At 47.8% G+C, this 20,729-nt stretch overlaps 1 long non-coding RNA gene and 1 pseudogene across 1 annotated transcript; one reads left to right on the plus strand and one right to left on the minus strand.

Annotated features, from left to right (window-relative positions):
- Window positions 1-15,617: 15,617 nt before the first annotated feature.
- LOC144223678 (large ribosomal subunit protein eL37-like) lies at window positions 15,618-16,857 on the minus strand (annotated as a pseudogene).
- A 31-nt stretch (window positions 16,858-16,888) lies between these two features.
- On the plus strand, window positions 16,889-18,599 carry LOC144223585 (uncharacterized). Its single transcript, XR_013332758.1, has 3 exons — window positions 16,889-17,129; window positions 17,225-17,375; window positions 17,786-18,599. It is a non-coding gene; the product is annotated as an uncharacterized LOC144223585 (long non-coding RNA).
- The last annotated feature ends 2,130 nt before the right edge of the window (window positions 18,600-20,729 follow it).

Here is a 20,729-nt window from a genome sequence, read left to right on the forward strand (position 1 = left end):
AGGTTAAGACTCCTGGGGTTGTTCCGGGCAGATTGGAAGTTTGAGGGCTTGAATATTGGTCAAACAAAGCTTTCTGGCCCCAAGGAAGTCATAAAAGTCACCCATGCACGGCTCCGTGGCTCTGTAGGCATTGGGTGGTCTTTGCAAGGCCATTGTTTGGTTGCCTTCGAGGTAAATGGATCATAAGGTCCGAATCTCCTTTTCAAGGCATGGCTGGGGTGGAGGAGGGGAGGGGAGGGGTCTCTGGGAGCAGAATTTGGGGTTTGGCGTGCCCCCAACACTGCGTGCAAATGGGAGAAGACATGGAGGCGTCTGGGGACGCTTACATTGTAAGGTAGGCAGAGAATCCCAAAGTTGGAAGGGAACTTGGGTCAATTTAGTATCCCTCCACCTCCGGTGGCCAGACCTACTGGGCTCCCGGATGAGGACGCTGAGATCCTGGGGCACTGTTGGCAGAGTCAGACTCAGAGCAAACTCTATAAGCTCTGGCCCCAGGCGCTCTCCTTGGCTTGGCGGATGCCTTCTGCCTCGGGGCTCCAGGCTGTGCCCTTTGTCTTGCCTTTCCGGTCCCCGCACTCTGGGAGGGCCATCCCTCCCGGCTCTGTGATTTTTGGCAAATCTCTTAACCACGTTGTCACTCGGTCCAACCCAGGTGGGAAGCCAGGCACAACCCAGGCTCCTGGGAAACCAGCCGTGGCACCCAGTTGACCCTTCTCTGCCAAATCCACCCCTGCCTTGGAAGAGGAACATGCTGGGGAGAGAGGCCGAGGAGTGTTTACGTGGCTTAGCAACACCTCAAAAAAGCTTGGCCGATGCAAACCCCCCTCCCCACCAAAACCTAGAAAGAATGTAAAGAAAAAATGTTCTAAATGACGAACCTTCGCAAGATCTTCATTGCTTGCTTCCCATACATTTCTACGGGATTTGTTTAAGAAAAAACAAAAAGGAGGAAAAGATTGAAATGAGGCCAGACCTGGTGGCTGGCCCCAGAGAGAACAGACCAAGACAACTACCAACTGCATCAATTATGGCTGCCCGCGGAAAGCCACTGAGGGACGTACAGTTTTATTTTTTTTTAAGTGTTTTATTTATTTCTAGGAGAGAGAGAGAGAGAGACAGCTTGAGCAGGGGAGGGTCAGAGAGAGAGGGAGTCACAGACTGAAACAGGCTCCAGGCTCTGAGCTGGCAGTCAGCACAGAGCCCGATGCGGGGCCCGAACCCACGAACCGCGAGATCATGACCTAAGCGAAAGTCGGACGCTCAACCGACTAAGCTACCCAGGCGCCCCAAGGGACCTACAGTTTAAAAGGTGTTGTTAGGGGGGGCGCCTGGGTGGCTCAGTCGGTTAAGCATCCAACTTTGGCTCAGGTCATGATCTCGTGGTTCGTGAGCTCGAGCCCCGCTTCGGGCTCTGTGCTGACAGCTCAGAGCCTGGAGCCTGTCTTCAGATTCTGTGTCACCCTCTCTCTCTGTCCATCCCCTGCTCATGCTTGCTCTCTCTCAAAGATAAATAAAAAATAATTTAAAAAACCCCAAAATAAAATAAAATAAAATGCTTTGTTAGAGAATTTACGAACTCGGAGACCCCGAAGGTCTATCCCACCCATAAAAGGGGAAGACCTAGTTTCAGAGAAGGGAGGGATGTTGTCCAGGGTCAAACAGCAGGGTGATCATGGCAGGGTCCAGAGAAACCCCAGCTCTTTCCTGCCTGCCTAGAGCTCAGCTCTATGCACACAGGCTGTTTGTACAGGTGAAGATCAAGGTCACAGCTCTGTGTTGCTCAAGCAGCCTCCCAGACGAAAGCATGGGCCAGACTCCTGGCCGGCGGACGCTGGCCTAATCACAAACTTCTTTGTTTGTTTGATGGATCACACTACCTCTTGAGCTCCTGCGGGGAGGTTAGAGGAAGCTGTACTTCTTGAGACATGGGTGCAAGGCCAAGTCTCTCCGAAAGCCACCTGAAGGGAAGTGAGCAAGGAGGAGGGAATGTTCGTAGGGCCAGCTCTGCCACCTGAGACACCCGTCTCAACAATGGAGGTCAGGCACCTGGTGAGTGGACTCCCACAGGGTGCAGAGGAACTGCCAGGGGCCCCAGGATGGATTTCATGCTGGGGCGGGGGGGAGGGGGGGATGGCCTGAAAGTTACTGGGGAGAAGGAGCAGCATCCAGTGCTGTATAGAAGTGATGGGGAAACTCTACTGGGGGGTGGGGGGCAGCATGGGGCTGGTTCTAGGGAGATGGGCCCTTGTGGAGGAACAGGGTAGCAGGTGCAAGAAGGTAGGCAAGTAGGGATTCCCCTGCCGCACCCACCACGTGGCCGATGTTGTCAGCCATGGAGCTTGGAGGTTAAGAATACAGCTCAGTCGAAATCAGTCAGTCAAAGACAAATATCATACGACTTCACTCGTGAGAGGAAGTTAAGACAACAAAACAGATGAACCTAAGGGAAGGGAAGCAAAAATAATATGAAAACATGGAGGGGACAAAACCCAAGAGACTCTTAAATACGGAGAACAAGCAGAGAGTGACTGGAGGCGTTGTGGGAGGGGGATGGGCTACATGGGGGAGGGGCATGAAGGAATCCACTCCTGAAATCATTGCTGCACTGTATGCTAACTAACTTGGATGCAAATTAAATGATAAATAAATTATTTTTAAAAAAAAGGAAAAAAGGTTACAGGCTTAGCAATCAGACAGAAGGGCCTGACTCCACCTTTCTCCAGCTGCCGGAGCATGGGCAAGTTAACTTAGCTCTTTTTGAGTCTTAGGTTCCTCGTTAGTAGGATGTGGATCAGAACACCGACCTCACAGGTCATTGTGAGAACTCAGGGCTGCCTCCTTAGGACATGGGCTGGAGATGAGGTCCCTCCGTTCCCCGCTCTTGCCCAGGCCACATTTACTGGAAAGCACCTCTCACACATTCCTCGCAGGCTGCACACAGTTGCTCTCACAGGGTGGGGAGGGGTTCAGACCGCAAAGACCTACCATTTGCTTCTGGGAGCTGCCAGGCTGGGCACTCCCCAGTGGGAGCCTGGCATCCTCTGTGGCCCGCCTCTCTCTGAGGGCATGGGCTTCAGCATCCCAGAGGTGGCTGTTCATAGGGGCCTCCGGGCCTTTGGGCTGCATTACACCCCGGGGGCTGTGTCTGGCACAAAGATTAGGAAAATGCTGTACTTCCGGGCAGCCCTAAGAGGGGCCGGGACTCTTCATCGGATCTGGAGGCAGGTTGGGAACCCAGAGCGAGGGTTTGGCCAAGATTTTCTCAGGTCAAGGTGCAGCTCTCCTCCTCTGTCCCTTCACACAGATTGTAGTTGCACCTCAAAATAAACTTTGAGCAAATGTTTAAAGAAGAATTATAGGGGAGAGAGCAAATTATTAATCTTCCGGGGCCAGTCACAAGCCTTGGTTTGAACATGGCTTCCTATGGGCCCTCAAGACAAACTGGCAGAGACTGCTTGGAGTCCAGGAAATTTTGTTTTCTTCTTCCTGGTCGTCAGTCAGACTACATTTCCCAACCTCCCTTGCAGTCAAGCATGGTCATGTGACTGAAAGCTAGCCAATGGAATGTGAGCAGGAACGATGAGGGCCACTTCCAGGTCCTGCCCATCAAAACACCACAGGTGCGCTCCTTCATGTTCCTTTCCCTTTGGTTCAAGTGAGGATAATGCTCAGGGGCCCTTGAATGCCCTGTATTATAATGGTTGTGTCCATCCAGTCTGGATTCCTGTAGGTCTAAGTGGAGAAGGGTCACTGGATTGACTCATTCACGGGCTCAAAATTGATATGTGAACGAGAAATAAACACCTGTTGTATTTGAACCCTTGTGAAATTTGGAGTCTATTTTCTAAAGCAGGGCACTTACATTAACTCCTACAGGAGTTGAGCTAGAGAGACAACCTCTAGTCCTTGCAATCTATAAACCCTCACAGTCCATTTTCATTATTTGTGGTAATTATGTTCTAAAAAGTTGCTGTGAATTAGCAAGTACTGAGCCACTGCTCCCAGGAGAAATTCAGGGCTAGCTTCCTGTGAGCCACTGGTCACGACATTTTGATCAATACATAATCTTGTTTTATGTGCGTTTCTGTTTAAAGACAGCTTGTTTAAATATATTCTTGGTTACTTACTGATGAACTCATGGCCAACAGCACTGTAACTCATACCTGAGTGAAACGTCACGAACACTGTGCATATCATTTGCTCCACAAGGTACATCACAGACTTCTTTCATGAAGGAACACCAGACAGCACATCAGCACTGTCCTTGGGGATCATTTTAAACAGCGAATTTACTGTAAAAAAAAGGGGGGGGGCACAGAAATACAAAAACAAAACAACCTCCCCACACAAAACCTCATACCCTGGCACTAAATAGATTGTGAAAAGGGCACCTTACAGTATGAGAGCTGAAACAAGAAGCCAAAGCATGGACCGCAGCTGGGAACATGTGTGTCAAGGGACTCACATTTTTCATCCATCTTCACATGTCCACAAATGACTGCCAAAGCACCACAGATATGGACTTTGGTGTTAAAAAGAGGTGAATCCTGGGGCGCCTGGGTGGCTTAGTCGGTTATGCGTCCGACCTCGGCTCAGGTCACGATCTCATGGTTTGTGGGTTCAAGTTCTGTGCTCAGAGCTCAGAGCCTGGAGCCTCCTTCGGATTCTGTATCTCCCTCTCTCTCTGCCCCACCCCTATTTGCGCTCTGTCTCTCTCTGTCTCTCAAAACTGAACAAACATTTCAAAAAAGATGTAAAAAAATAGGCACATCCACAAATGACGAGGATAGAGTCTTGCTGGATACCAGCCGAGTCCTCGGACCTGGTATCTTGATGAGGAGGTCCTGGCTGGTGGAGGGCTGGGACGAGGTGGACGGTGGGAAGTTTCAGGCTGGTGCTGGTGGCGTCTGTGGTGCCGTGTGGAGGGACCATGCGTGTAGCTCCCCCAAACCTTGGTGAGTCAGTACCTGCTGCCTCCACTTGCTGCCGCTCATGCAAGAATGTCTTTGGGCTGAAGATGGCACCGAGGTCGGGTCATCAGGCCCTGTCGTTTTAAAACTTTTTTTTTTTTTTTTAGTGTTTTATTTATTTTTAGGAGAGAGAGAGAGAGAGACAGCGTGAGCAGGGGAGGGTCAGAGAGAGAGGGAGTCACAGACTGAAGCAGGCTCCAGGCTCTGAGCTGGCAGTCAGCACAGAGCCCGACGCGGGGCTCGAACCCACGAACCGCGAGATCATGACCTAAGCGAAAGTCGGACGCTTAACCGACTAAGCCACCCAGGCGCCCCAGGCCCTGTCGTTTTAAAGAAAGGGCAGGATCCCTGGCAGGATCCAAGGACCCAAGGATCTACTTTCTCTCTCTTGGGGGCTGATTTTAAGACAGGACCAAACTGGGGAGCCATTTTTGATTGCATGAAGACATCATGTTTTTTCTGACTTTGAGTCTCTACGTAGGGGGTTGTTTCTGTGTGGAATTCCACATTCTTCGCTTTCTCTTTCTTCTCCCCTCTTACGTGGGCTGCCGAATGTGTATCCACCCACCAGATCGTGGTCACTTCTGCGAAGTTGGAATTCCAAGTTGGGATTAGGTGGCCCAGCTCTATGCCTCTCAAAACACTATACTTCCTCCAGCATTGGTATTCATTGTGCTATGTAGTTTTCTCTTTCCTTGACTGGACTATAAACTCCCTGAGGGCAGGAAACTCAATATGTCGTATCCCAAAACTGCTTTAAATAATGAAGATGTGTATTGGCTCTTGGAGATAAATATTCTAGAGGGTAGGCCTCAACATTGCTTTAATTCAAGGGCTCAGAGATATAACCAAGAACCCGGTTTCTTTTCCTTTCTCTTTTTGTGCCTTCCTCCTAAAACGGGCTCCTCTTTTGCTTACACAGTGTCTGTTAAGGGCCTCCAGGACACCTGCTCTTTTGTCTATCTGCAGAGAAAGAAAGAAAGCTGGGGCAGTTTCTCTCTAACCATCAGACAAAGTTCTGGGCTCTCATCTGGTTGGATGACCCGAAGTCATACGCCCACTCCTGAACTATGGCGAGAGGAAGAGATTACCAGGATTGATTTAGATCTTAGAGTTTGGTTGGGGAGAGCTGAGTTGTACAAGACTGAATGACTGTTACGAAGTGGGGGAAGGGTCGAATGGGTGTCTGGGAGACCCACCGTACTGCTCAGGACAGTAAGGACTGGTGGCAGGAGGGTCCTCGGGGAATAGCAAGTCCTAGATGAGCTGGGATCCTGGGCAAATTATTAGAGAAGAGCCTCAGACTCCCGTGGACAAGAGGGAACCATTTCCTTCTTACTGAAGTAGGGCAACTGGCAGTAAGGCAGGTACTACTTTTAGTCCGCGGGCCCATTGGGGCATAAGGGAGACGACAGCGATCGAGAGCAAGATAGCATTGAGAAATGAGGCTGGAGAGCTGGGGAGAGGTCAGCTCATGCCGAGCTTTGGAGGCCATTTTAAAAAAAAATTTCTATAAATCCAAGTTAGTTAACAGAGAGCATAATCATGGTTTCAGGAGTCGAGTTTAGTGATTTGTTACTCACATACAACACACAGGGGTCATCCCAACAGCAAGCGCCCTCCTTCATGCCCATCACTCATTTAGCCCGTTCCTTCTCCCCTCCAGCAACCCTCAGTGTGTTCGCTGTAGTTAAATGTCTCCTATGGTTTGTCTCCCTCTCTGTTTTTGATCTTATTTTAAAGTGTGAGAGATGAAGCAAGAGCAGACCATGTTTCCCCAGCCTCCCTGGAGAGGACCACGGGGAGAGAGAGAGAGAGAGAGAGAGAGAGAGAGACAGGCACACCACCAGTGGAGAAGCCTCCGCCTTCGTACTGACTTAGAGGAATATTCTCATCCACCAGAGGCCTTTCCTGGCAACTGAAAATAAAATAGGGCACCTGCCCAGACGTGTCTCCAGAACGATGGTCCAGGCCTTTGCTTCTCGAAGAGAAGCAATTGTTTAAGACCATGCCCCTCCAACTGGGGCACACAGTCTCATTTTGGGGCAATGATCCAGAGAAACATATTAATCCAGAGGATAAACTTGGTACATCTTCATGGACTATAAATCCACTGAGTGGCAAGTACTTTGAAATATTTTTATAGGAAAACAGAAGATATGTCATGAAGTCGAAGGATACAAACTCTGCATGGCTTTCTAAGCTTAACCACAGGACTTTCGGGAAAGCTTGGACTTGAATGTAGGTGGGAGGGAGGTTGGGGGTAAGTGTACAACATACGCAGGACCTTGCGGCGAGCCTCTGCGAGCATGCTTTCATTTTCCTCCTGTATTTGAAATATTTTAGGGAGAAATGAGAAGCGTTGGCTTCAAACAGCAGGCCGTTAATGCCTGTCCTCAGGGCTGGGTGCCAACACCGCTGTTATGAAACCATCATACCATAGAGCCGGGTCAGGGGGCAAGGTGCCCCCTCTCCCCACTGCGCTATAGCAGGATCCTTCTAGGACTTTGGCCAGGTGATGCCCCTTGGATTTATCCAAGACAAAAGAATACGCATTAGAGTGAAATCGGTGCTTGAACTAGATATCTAAAAGTGAGCCGGGTGCTGGAATCTGCCAGATCTCATATGTGATGCCATTTGAACTCCTGGCTGTGACCCAAGGAAAAAGCAAGGGGTGGGGATAGGGCACGGCCACCTCATAAACATTCGGCCTGTCATTCGCCTCAGTGCAGTAAAGGTTGTGTTTGTTTGAGGTCATTACCTTTTGTCTTTTCTTCCTCTCTCTGGTCTCGTTCATAAATCTCAGTTCCTGGCATGCTATTTCCTCTCTCCCAGGATGCTCACTGCTGTCTGCACTTCTTCTAGACAATGGGTGCTAAACCTTTAATCTTGGCGATTTTTCTCTGAGTGCCCACTCAGATGGGGGAAGGGGAGGTGTCTATTTGGTTACTCAATGAGTTTTTGTCCCTGAGAACTAGAAGGAGGTGAAAGGATTTGGAGGTCTTTTTCTTTTTTATGAAGAACTTTCTCTGTTCCTCCTTGGGTAGTTCTTGAATGATCAAGTCCTGGGGCGATTAACCTCTTGATATCTGTGACTGAAATTTCCTGTGTGTGCCTCGGCAACAGACTTCTCTAGAACGTGTTCTTGAAATTCTGCAGGGTGGCCTCGCTCCCACAAAGTGGGACCTGTTCTCCGTGAGCCCCGGAGAGGAAGGAAATGTCAGACAGGTGGAGTTATGAGAATTACACGGAGGAAACAGTCAAAATGTCACTTTATAACTAATACAAGTGTGATAGAAATGTAATAACGTACAGTGACCCATTTTGCATTTACATACCGTCTTTCATCTGACTGTGGAAAATATTAATCGTTTTCAGTGCCGCGGTCTGGTTTGCGCGAGGAGTCCCGTCTGTGTTTTGTTCTGTGTTTTTCCTCCTCCCCAAGGCAAAGAGGGAGTAACTGACTTATTCAGATTCGCACAATCGCTCCTCAGATTTGAGAAAAGTTGGTGTTGGTGTTATTTTCAGGCCTCGGGGACAGGAGGTGGGGGTTGGAAAACAAAGGTGGCTTTTCTCTGGCCAAATGGTCACCCCGTGAAATCCCTTCCTGATGCGCGAGCTCTTTCAGGTGAGCACGACTAATTCAGTCAAAAAATATGAAAATGGAACAGAACGAGACCAGTATGGCCCGTGCTTTTCGCAGGTTTTCTGTGAAAGGTGAGGGGTCTGGCATGGCCCTTTGCCGTTGGGATCTCTGACTGATGGTTCAGGAATTTGCCCGGTTTACATCGTGACTGCCCTTGAACGCCTCACAGGACATAGTTCAGGGGTCTAAGGCAGGTGGTTGGTTGAAGGTAATGGTGGCAGAGTTGGGGGGGTCACATGACACTTCAGCAACATCCAGGAAGATGGGGTGGGGCATATTTTATTTGGTGACCCAATATGTCTTCTCTCCGGTCTCCATGAAATTTTGGAGGATGTTATACGCTTCCGGAAGCTAAATTTAGGTCACTTATGGATCTCACTTGATAAGATTTATGGAGATCATTTGATCTCTCTATCTGTTTGTTTATTTATCCGTATTGTACAGGTCGCCTTGTTCCACGAGAGAGTTTAGGGACATTGTAAGGGGTATTTGAAATGATAACCAAAGATCAATAACAGAGGACAAGGGAAGAGATATACATCAAGTCATAAACTAGCACAGCGGTTGTGATGTGGTAGTAGCTTTCACTCTGAAGCAACAGGCACAGAAAAGAGAAACACAGCAAGTCGTGTGACGTGCTTTGTCTGGTAGAAGGACACGACAGTCGTTCAGATGAGAAGATCTCTTTCTAGCGTTGTATTGATTTCTGAAATAAACTGACGTCAAAAATCTGTACACAAGGCATTTTGAAAATCACGCCTACTATATTTTTAGCTGCATTTGTGCAGCCGACACAGCAGTGTGTATATGTGTGTGTGGAGGCGGGGAGCAATTGTGACCTTTCCTCAGACACTCTTAGGAATTCCCTTCTGTGCCTTCTCTCCCTTTGAGGACNGGCTGGATGCAGGCAAGCGTCTCCACTGCAGTTTTGGGGAGCAGGCAATAAAAGCTGGCTTCCAGCCAACTTGACAGAGGAGCAAGCCTTTCGGAGGACAGAGTAATAGAGCCCATCTGCGTGACCTCCTGACGTCAAGGCCCAGGTCCTCGGGGACAGTCCCTTCGGGGCTCGGCAGTGGATGAATGACGTCACTCTTCCTTCCAGCATCGCTGAGCTTGGGACGAAACTCCTGGAAGAGAGTCCACGTGGCACCGCGTGGGGATCGTGTGGCTCCTCTTTATTACACGATGTCAAGGACTCCGTCAGCCTGGCCCAACCTGCGTGCAACGCGGGGAGACGCTGGACGCCTGTCAGGGGAAGGGCTTGCTGCCCGCAGGGCACCCTCACTCCACCCAGCACTGGCTCCGCCGAGGGACATGTTCTGATTCCAGAATAGAGCTGTTACTGGTTTCCCTGATCTGAGCTTACCCGCGCAGGGGTCTCATACCGAGCGGACCCGAGGACTGTCGAGTGATCAGTCTGAAAGCAGGGAGACTACACATTTTCTATCACCACGAAAGGGGCCTGTTGAGCAATTCCCTGGAGCTGCCACCCCACATCGCCCCAATCTGGGCGGCTTCAAACAACAGGAATCTATTCTTTCCCAGTTCTGGAGGCCAGAAGTCTGAGCCCAAAGTGTTGACAGGACCCTCTCCCTCCGAAGCCTCTAAAGGAGAATCCTTCCTCGCCTCTTGCGGCCCCTGAGGGCGGCCACCAATTCCCGGGATTCCCGGGCTGGCCCCTGTCTCCTCCACTCTCTGCCTCTGTGCCATTCTTTGTCTTCTTTCCTGTGTGTCTTCTCACAGGGTGTTTCCCTCTCTGTGGTTCCTTTTCTTTAAAGACATCAGTAATTGGATTGAGGTCCCGCTTCTGATCCAGAGTGACTTCACCTTCTGCCTGGTTGTGTCCCCTTAGACGCATAGGTTGAAATCCTCACCCAGATGTGATGGTATGGGGGAGGGGGGCTTTGGGAGGTGATTTGGTGAAGAAGATGGAGCCCCAGGGATGGGATTAGCATGCCCTTATAGAAAGAGACCCCAGAGAGCTCCTTCGCCCCTCCTACCTTGTGAGGACACAGGAAAGGGCTCTCACCTGGCCGTGCTGGCACCCTCACTTCCGGCCTCCAGGGCCAAGAAGGAAACTTCCATTGTTTAGAGAAGCTACCCAGTCTGTGGAATTTTCGTTATGATGGCCCCAACAGACGGAGACAAAAAACCAGCCTGACCTCGTCTTAACTTCCATTTTAATTACATCTTCACAGTTCCTATTTCTAAATAAGGTCACATTCACAGATTTCAGATTCGCATGCATTTTGAGGAAGGGATACTATTCAAGCTGGGACAGAGGATGAAGTAGGCACTTCCCGTGCTTGATGAAGTCAACTTTATTTATTTACTTATATTCATTTATATTTATTTACATTTGTTTTTTAAAAAATTTAATGTTTATTTTTGAGAGAGAGAGAGAGAGCATGAGCAGAGGACGGACGGGCAGAGAGAGAGGGAGACACAGAATCTGAAGGAGGCTCCAGGCTCTGAGCTGTCAGTCAGCAGAGTCCCACGCGGGGCTCGAACCCACGAACCGCGAGATCACGACCTGAGCCGAAGTCAAGAGCTGGAAGCTGGACCGACTGAGCCACCGAGGGGCCCTTGATGAAGTCACCTTTAGATACGAAAACAAATGGTTTTTAACCTGGAATTCATTGAGAGGGAAGCTTCCCATAGTGAAATTTGATAGAGACTTTTGTTTTCTGACTAAACCCTTTTTAAAAGTGCTTGGATTCTGTAACTAGGAAAAAGAGGTGTTATACATTTCTGGGCCTAGTTTGTGAAAACTTAGTATTTAGGGAGTCTCACATTAAGTCAGTTTGCGGTTGTTCTGCTGTGAGAGAAGATAATTTTCCTTTTCTTCTGCGGATGAGCTCCTGGTTTGGAGCAGGGGCATTCCTAGACCTTAGTGTTTCCGTTTATCTCAGCGTGTCGTCCCCTTGACTTTCGGCCTACTTACGTCTCTGTTCTACCCCTCTCACCTTTCTCTCCCCAAATTTAGAACTGACAATCCCTTGAGTTACGTGGAGGGAAGAAAACAACGGGTCCAGTCTCTCAGGGAGATTCAGAAAGAGAACAGAAACTCAGGGACATGAAGTGTTTTGTCCCTCTTGGCTTGTATGCACACTCTGAACTAAGTCCCAGGGATGTGGTTTCCATGGTGACCCAATGGCATGGCCACAGAGACTTTGCTGGGTGTCAACTCAGCTGTTTCCCCCTAATCTCCTATAACACAGCAGTCATATAGAGAAATGCAACCGGGCTTGACTTCAACATGGCTTTTAATTTTTCCTGACGCAGGTCTGGCTGGCGGCATCGGGGGTGGGGTGTTGAGCAGCGAGGCTGGAATGGTGGACAAGGGCCAGTTGACCAGGGTCACCGAGAGCCGTGCTAAAAGTAGACCTCATCCGGGAAGCCTCTCTTTCTCAAAGTCTGCTGTCAGACCACCTACACAATATTCCCTTGCGGGTACGTGTTAAAAATGTAGATTCCTGAGCTCCACCCAGACCTTTTAAACCCAAGTCCCGGGAGTGGCTCAGAAGTTTGCATTTTTTGCAAGCACCCCGGGGGGATTCTCGGGCACGCTGACGTGTGAGAGCTACTCCCAGCCACTGGGAGCCTGGCCGGCAGGAAGCAGACGTGGGGTTCAGCACGGGTACCTCGCCACCGTGGGAAGCGGCTGCAGCGAGGTGGCTGTTTCAGAATCCGGCCCTTTATGAAACACCTGCATCCTATGCCTCCTGTGCTGTGCGCCAGTTGAGATGCTTTAGAAACAGGAACTCCGTTAATTCTCTCAACAGCCTCAGGAACGAGCTCTGTTATCACCTCCACGTTCTGGAGGAGAAAACCGAGGCACAGACACTTGCCCAAGATCAGACAGTGGTGTGAGCACACGTCCTCTACTGTGCTCTGCTGAGATGGAAGGGGGTGGCCACCTACCCGGACGAGGGCCTCGAGGACGGAGAACTCAAGGACGCCCACCAGGATGATGGGAACATCACCCTGAACCTGAACGTGCAGATGTGCTGGCTTCTAGGTATTTCTGCTGCTACCACCTCCCCTATTAGCTGTGAGGTCCTTAAAGGCGGGAACCCTGAAATCACTCACCGCTTCCAAAAGGTAGCCCGTGTCAGACTGCATAGGTACCAGACGCCAAACGAGGAAGCCAAGAGCTTAGAATCCCCTCTGTCAGTAACTTGCTGGGTGGTGAGTTAGTGAACATCAGTTTCTCCATCAGAGAAGTGAAAGCGTGCATACGTGATGCTTCCTCCTGTAGAACGAGCAAGGCTCGTTGGTTGCCCAACTGTAGAGGGTGCCAGTCACTTGGTGCTAGTGAGATAATGGAACAATGGCGCCCTGGGTCGTACAAGATGGGTAGGGAAGAGGCAGACGATCCGAGTATTTCTGGGGATGCAATGCGTTAAGACAGTAATGTGTTCAGATCATGTTGGGGATAGCCAAGTAGGAGCTGCAACTATTATTATTAACTATTATTATTATTATCATCATGGTCTCTAAGTTTCTTCGAGCTTGAACACTGGGTGTCTGAAAACACTCGAATGATTCCCGCCCCCACGTCCAACCCAAGAAATGAAGAAGGTAGTTTTGAACTTGAAGAACAAAAATCGTCTATAGGCAGACAATTTTCTCTCTTAACTGGTTTGTTCCTCCCACCGAGTTACCTCTGTTGAATTCATTGCGACCCCTTGCTGGCAACTTCTTCCCTGGAAATTTCCACCTCCAGGCAGAGGCTGACAAGACCAGCACCTTCACCTTCTCCACCTGGCTCTGTAGCTGACCGAAGTCATCTGTGGACATTTTTCTAGAGGGGACTGCTTTGCCTGATGGCAAGCACAACCTGGGATGTCTGTACATTGTTACAAGAAGCCTGGAGAAACAGAGATGGGTGTTCTCAAACTACTTCTATGGATACTCTTAGAAAGAAATCTAGACTAAAGGAATGCTTTCTGCTCTTTCTATGCAATATTCATCAGGTGAAGACCCTTTCCTCAGGATGTTTCCTGAGGAAGTGTGTGAGATCGCACTTAGAAATGGTGTCTTCTGAGGCATTTCAAGAAATTCAGTCTTTTTTATTCATTCATTCATTCATTCATTCATTCAACTAACTTTTATTTGGTGTTTAGGGACCCTGCATTTCCGGCATAGATTACCTATCAACTACCTTGTGTACTATTTATGTACAGGATTTTTAAATCCTCCCCAAGCCACTAACTTTGCCAACTCCGTGAGCCTCAGTTTTCTATTCTTCTCACAGGGACATTGTTGGCGTCGAATAACTTCATATGCATTACGGATGTCGTATGTAGATGGGAGGTGCCAATATTAGGGATATGAGGAGAGTGTTAGGGCAAGCCTTACCTGTGTAGGCAACAATAGAATTATTTCTGAGTAAGAAATGCACTTAGGTGGGGGCACTTGAGGGGCTCAGCTGGTTGAGCATCTGACTTCTGACTTTGGCTCAGGTCATGATCCCGCGGTGGTGGGATCGAGCCCTGTGCCCGGCTCAATGCTGAGCGTGGAGCTTGCCTAAGACTCTCTCTCCCTCTGCCCACATCCCTCCTCCCCCACCGCTAGTGCACGAGCTCTCTCTCTAAAATAAAAATAAAAAAGAACACAGTTAGGTAACTTCTCTCCGGAGGGCGAACAGGAGAGAGCCTGCTGTTATAGTGGAAAAACCAGGCTTCGGGCCCCTCGCTTTCTCTCTGGGCATGAATTAAGCCTTTAAATCCCTTTAGGGAGTAGGGGATACCTCGCCTGCCACACGCTTTTCCAAAGTCAGTAATCCCCCAAGTCTACTTGACTTCCAGAGTTTTTCACCAACCATTCACTGATCGCTGTTTTCCTGTTCAATGCATCTTCATAACGCACCTGCCAGCGTGCAGGAAATACCCTCCTTCCCATCTCCATGGCAATGGACTCCTGGAAAAGGCAGCCTGAACGGAAAGAGAGGCAAGGGCAGGTAACAAAATACTTCTTTTTATTAATTTTTTTTTTTTTTTATTTCTAGGAGAGAGAGAGAGACAGCGTGAGCAGGGGAGGGTCAGAGAGAGAGGGAGTCACAGACTGAAACAGGCTCCACGCTCTGAGCTGGCAGTCAGCACAGAGCCCGACGCGGGGCTCGAACCCACGAACCGCGAGATCATGACCCAAGCGAAAGTCGGACGCTTAGCCGACTAAGCCACCCAGGCGCCCCATTATTAGGCCTATTTGATTCCTCCTAGGCAGGGGCTTGGATGATTTGACCAAAATCTTAACCAGGTAGTGGAGAAGAGGAGGCTGAGTTGAGTGCTGTGTCTTCATTGTGTTTACCAAGTCAGAGCTGAATGGTATGAAGAAGGTCAAGGTCCCTCTCTGGCTGCTCTGCTCCTGCCTGACTCATGTCCCTGGTAAGCCCATAAGCCTTTGAATTTGGAAAGGCACCATCTGATGGGGTTGCGTTCACAAGTATCCAGTCAGCTCTAGGAGTTCCAGAAAGCACTGACTGCTCTTGAGAACCTTAAGAAAATGTCTTTAATTTCAGGCCCCTCCTGTTCATTCATTAAATCCTTAGACTTCCTTTCGGAGCATAAGACAGGGCAGTTTCCTGGGCCACTGTGGACTTGACCACTCTTTATTTTTTTTATTTTATTTTTAAAAATTTTTTTAACATTTTATTTATTTCTGAAAGAGAGACACAGCGTGAGCAGGGGAGGGTCAGAGAGAGAGGGAGACACAGAATCTGAAACAGGCTCCAGGCTCTGAGCTAGCTGTCAGCACAGAGCCCGACGCGGGGCTCGAACCCATGAACCATGAGATCATGACCTGAGCTGAAGTCGGCGGCCCAACCAACTGAGCCACCCGGTGCCCCACTTGACCGCTCTTTAGATCTGTGTTGGCTAGGGTGGCAGCCACATGTGGGTATCGAGCACTAAAAATGTGGCGAGCTCAGCATGGACATTTGCCATAAGGGTGAAATAGTCACCAGAGCCCCAAGACCGGACACCAAAGGGGGAATGCCGATGATACCATGAGCAGGTTTTCAATATTGATTACATAGTGAAATGATCATATTTTCAATTAATTTAGTTATTTATTCATTAAAACCCAGAACATTTATCTCGTGACTAATCGTTGAACTCCTTCAGATGAACTGGATGCTGCAACAGCCGCCTTCTTGGGTTTAGGTGTTGTTTCTTCACGAAATCTGTACCTGAATCTGCGGTACACAATCTTTAGGCATCTCATTTGACCGGTCCCAGTGATATTTCATCTTTTAGCCTTGGCACTCCAGTTATACTTTCTCTTCCGCTTGGCAGGGTAGCCACATTTGCCACAGGTCACCTTCTGCAGGTGACAGTTCTTAGAGCCATAGCGGTGGCATGACCGACGCGTCTTATGGCTTTCTAAATGATGACGTCCCCTTCACTGTTGCGTTTCTGAGGCTGAGACCAAAGAGCTATTTTGAATATACTTAGATAAACTAATATTTTAAAATGAATTCCACACATGGGGCGTCTGGGTGGCTCAGTTAAATGTCTGACTTCCGCTCAGGTCACGATCTCGCGGTTCATGGGTTTGAGCCCCAGGTCGGGTGCTGTGCTAACAGCTCAGAGCCTGGAGCCTGTTTCGGATTCTGTGTCTCCCTCTCTCTCTGTCTCTTCCCTGCTCACACTCTGTCTCTGTCTCCCTATCTCAAAAATAAATAAGCATTTAAAAAAAATAAAATGAATTCTACTTCTTTTAATATGGCTAGTAGGAAATTATAAATTGCCTGGGTGGCTCACATTGTATTTCTATTGGCGAGTGTTGGTCTTGGTTCTGAGGCTCCTACCTGAAGTGTCTTGGAGCCCAGATCAAGACGTTTGGCAGAGACGCACAATGTAGGCCTGCTTTCACTGGGGGCTCTTCCACTTGCTCTTAGCTGAGGCCTCCCTCTGCCTGGATGCGATGATGAACTCAATCCCCCTTCTTATTTGACTTATTTTAAGAACACTGAAATTTACTAATTATTTGGATTTTAGTATCCTAATGTGAAAAGTACTCTTTCTAACTGTTATGGGCTGAATTGTGTCCCTTCAAGATGTGTACAAACCCAAGGGCCTCGGAACGTGACTGACTGTATATGAAGACCAGGCCTTTAAGGAGATGGTTAAGTTAACAGGAGGCTTTTAAGCTGGGTCTTAATCCAATCTGGCTGGTGTCCTTATCAGCTGAGGAAACCGGATGTAGAAAGAGGCACCAGGGATTTCCAGGCATANTGTGACTGACTGTATATGAAGACCAGGCCTTTAAGGAGATGGTTAACAGGAGGCTTTTAAGCTAGGTCTTAATCCAATCTGGCTGGTGTCCTTATCAGCTGAGGAAACCGGATGTAGAAAGAGGCACCAGGGATTTCCAGGCATAAAGGAAGAACTATGTGAGGAGTGAGGACACAGCAAGAAGACAGATGTCTGCGAGCCAAGGAGAGAGGCCTCAGGAGAAACCAGACCTTCTGACGCCTTGATCTTGGACTTGTAGCCTCCAGAATGGTAAGAAAATTAATTCTGTTGTGTAAGCTGCCCAGTCTGTGGTATGCTTTCATGGCGGCCCTAGGAAATGTATACACTAACCTTTTTCTTGGTAGAGCTGGGGAAAGCTTAGTGACAAGAGAAGATGATTTCTCCAAGGCCGGAAAGCTACTTCCTGCGACAATCCGTTGGGGCCCCAAAGAAAGCTGGGAACACTTTTCCCTCATTGCTTCTGCCTGAGATCAGCGTCTGCTCTCCAGTCCCCAGGTCCGTATTGTGTGCTTGTCTGTCCCCTCTTCTATCAACAATCCTCTTTGTTCTCTGACAGATGATGAAGATTTAAGAAGCACCAGCATCAGAGAACGGACGTTTTGAAGATATGAAGGAAGGGCTGACCTCAAAGTTTTATATCTAGGTCTATGGAAACAAACAAACACTTTTTCTTCTAAAATTCCTTTGATACATTAATTTGAAGGAAAGATAAAGCCATATATATTGAAATATTCACAGGATTCTGAACACGTTTATTGGCAGAAAGAATTTAGTGATCTAGGAAATTTATTATCTGTTGGATAGTAGGGGCAACCAGAAGATTGGAAGGGAGGGTGCCAGGCCATATGACTTCTAGAGCTTTCTTCTAACTCTAAGATCAACAAATCTGCAACTTTCTGTCCTAGGGTTTCATCTGCTCTGGAAGGGAGCAATCTCAGGGATGGAAGGAGGGAGCATTCAGACCAGGTGCATCTTGGGGCTGGAGAATGTCAATGGAAGTTTCATCTTCACAGACGTCACCTTCTAGAAAACAGAGTTAAGGTCAATCCCTTTGCCAATGAGTCAACAAACCGCTTTCTTAACCAGGTCAGTACAATAGCATAAAGGGCCTTAAGTCACATCAAGTCTCCTTAGAGAGAATTTCTGAACTTGTAGAACATGAGTCTATAAATTGGCTTGGACACAGATTTCACTGAAGGGAGAAAAAGTACAAAAGACTACGATAGACCCAAGGATTATTGTCGTGGCATTCTCTAGAACAGCTGTCTGGCAAACGTTACACCACGTCTGAGATTATTTTAGAAACTTTGTCTTGGAGAAGAATATGTAGGGAGAATACCAAACAGATTTGCCGCCCCCCTTTTTGTTTAAATCACAGAATAAGAATTTCGAGGACATTTGCACCTTCAATGAGATCATCCCGGTCATGGTATTATTTTTTGAAACTTAAATCATGTCCCACCTAGTAAATTTATAGCCAAGTGTGGTTACAGCAGTGAGGTGATCCCAATAGCTATTTAGGTCTTCCTCTTCCTTTTCCTTATTATCATGATAAATAGAATATTCTAAACATGTTTTATTTCAACCAGTAGCTACTGAAGCCCATCTTAAATGAAATATGTATTTAGTGGTGAACTGATCAATGCTATCTACTTTCTTCAGGGCCACCTGACTGGCTCAGTAGGTAGAGTTTGGGACTCTTGACCTTGGGATTGTAAATTCGAGCCCCATATTGGGTGTAGAGATTACTTAAAAATAAAATCTTAAAAAAATGATATCTACTTTCTTCAGTTTCCTTTCAGTCCTTATTTTCTGCCCAAATGTCATACTTTCTNTGCTTGAACTCTTGCCGTATTCTTGTTCCCATCGGAATTCCAGGTGAAGGAGCCATTTGTCCACATGTATCATTTTTGTCAAGGTGGTGTCGGAACTCTGAACACTAGACTCACACCATTACCTGAAAATGCCACCTTAGCGGTTCCAATGATGCTGTCGGAGTGTGTGTGCGTATCTGTACTGGTTACTTTATACACTGATTATGGGGAGCTTTTGCAGCTCATCTGGAAATCTAACCATAATTTATAACATTTCCAAGCTCTAAATAATAATTAAAGAAAGGACTTTTGGATCACAGCAGGGCGTGCCAATATTCCAAACGTTCCCCAGGAGTATCATTTCTTCAAAAAAAGGAGAGAAAAAATAGCTAGAGATCTGAGTGAGACCCAGCACACCGAGGGAAACTCTAGATGTTTGCAGACTTGAGTCACCTTTCCGCAAAGGAAATGGGTATGTGCTAACTACACGCTGCCACATATTCACAGCCTTCATTTTCTTCCTCTTCTGCCTTCTCCGGGTTATATTAAGCTTAATTATAGCTTCACTAGGTGTTGTAGATTTCCTAAAGTCTGCAAGAAAAATAGACTTTCCGATTGACCCAGACAATGCTGAGTGCATGAAGACAGTGAAGGAAGGAAGGAAGGAAGGAAGGGAAAGAGGAAGGGCGGGCAAGCCAACCATCTGCAGACAAGACGCCACACACACTGTATAACGTCTCTTTGGAAATTCATCACTGGGTAGTAATGGCAGTAGGGCGCACGGGAGAATCCAGCACAGGAAGGTGTACGGTTCTGTGTGGTGGGAAGTTGGTGTTGCCTTTGTTCCTCTTACACTGTGATGACAGCACATTCATTTCTGGTGTCCCCACCCCACCCCCACTTTGAAGAAACTCAGCATTCGTGGTATAAAATTAGATTTTGTTTTCTTAAGAAAACATTTATTGAAACATTCCTTTTCGATGGGAACCATGTGTCAATACCCTTTAGTGTTTTGTTTTTCAGGACTTTTTTTCATCGAATGGGTCAGATTTAAAGGTAAAATGGAAGAGCCACTGCTCACTAAAGGTTGACTGTGAATGACATTCAGGCATCACCAGTTTAAGCCAGTGAAGCTATAGGACTCGGTTTCAGACATTCACCGAGTGCGTGTCTTCTTAGCGCGGCACCAGGCTGCCCCAGCTGACAGGTTACTGCCCTGTCCTTGAGGGAGGCAGCCTACTTCTTGGAAACAGTGACAAAAATAGGCTTAACATTCACTACTTTGACTTGGTTGTGTCGAAACTTCTTCTTTATAAAGTTTTTTTAACTTTTGAAGTAATTTCATACTTGCACAAAGAGGGCAAAAATGAAACAAACAACTTCTTTTGTGAGCCTGAACACTGTAGTGTGCAATTCTTACAGACAAGAAAAGTCTCCTACATAATTGGAATGCAATCATCAAAATAAGGAAATGAACACTGATGCCTTCCTATCATCCAGCTTCAGGTGCCGCTCGGGTTTTGATGGATCATGGTTCTTACAGTAGAAACCCAGTTCAGGATCACCTGTTGTATTTTGTTGTCCTGTCTCTCACTTCTTTCACTCAGGGTGCTTCCTCAGTCTTTCCTTGACCTTTACAACTTTGATATTTTTGAATGTCACATTCTGATTATTTTGTGGAATGTCCCTCCATTTGCATTTGTCTGGTATTTCCTCCTGACTTTTCATTATAAAATTACTCTCTCTTGGGGCGCCTGGGTGGCTCGGTTGATTGAGCATCTGACTTTTGATTTCTATTCATATCATGATCCCAGGGTCTTGGGATCCAGCCCCATGTTGGGCTCCGCACTGGGTGTGGAACCTGCTTAAGATTCTTTCTCTTTCCCTCTGCCTCTGCCTCCGCCCCTCCCCTGCTCTCTTTCTCTCTTAGAAAAAATTACTCTCTGTCATGAATAAGAATTTTACGCAGTGGTACTCTGAAACTATGCAAATTTCTCATTTCTCATTCAACCCCCCCCCCCCCCCCCGCCACAGG

Source organism: Crocuta crocuta, unplaced genomic scaffold, assembly GCF_008692635.1.
Source record: "Crocuta crocuta isolate KB4526 unplaced genomic scaffold, BGI_CrCroc_1.0 scaffold70, whole genome shotgun sequence".
Taxonomy (NCBI): Eukaryota; Metazoa; Chordata; class Mammalia; order Carnivora; family Hyaenidae; genus Crocuta; species Crocuta crocuta.